We start from the raw sequence: 559 nt of genomic DNA, 5'->3' as shown, positions 1-559 counted from the left end.
TCTTCTAGAATGATGAACAAATCTGTCTTAAAGAAACACAACCAGATTGTTCCTTGCAAGTGAGAATGGCCACACTGTATCTCTTGTTCCTTGGTCAAGTTGCCTCAAGTTACCAGTACTTGGTGTAGGAAAGCTCTCTGGTAGAAGGGAAGAAGGAAAAGGGGGCAAATACTCATCAAGGTGGATTGACACAGAGGCTTCAAGGATTGAGGCAAAGATGGCAGATAGTGAGGATGGTTCATGGCAATGATTGTGAGGTTGTCACAGGAACAGGCAGTGTTTCATTTCATTGTACATAGGGTTGCTGTGAGTTGGAACCAGGTAGACAGCACCTAAGAACAACAATGTCTACCTTAGACATAGGAAAGAATCTTATAAAACATTCTCAGCTATCTTTAATATTTAGCAATTCTAGGATCTTAATTTCTGAACAGTTATCTCCAAACAGGTGAACATGGAAGGAGAAAGAAATCATTTTATTGTAGTTAAGGACATTTTAACTTTAACGTAATTAGAAAACCCATGATTATCATGATTTCATCAACTTTATTATTTTTTT

Source organism: Orycteropus afer, unplaced genomic scaffold, assembly GCF_000298275.1.
Source record: "Orycteropus afer afer isolate SDZICR_OR568_19922 unplaced genomic scaffold, OryAfe1.0 scaffold01307, whole genome shotgun sequence".
Lineage (NCBI taxonomy): Eukaryota > Metazoa > Chordata > Mammalia > Tubulidentata > Orycteropodidae > Orycteropus > Orycteropus afer.
The sequence above is the reverse complement of the archived record's forward strand: the minus strand, read 5'-3'. Positions refer to the sequence as shown.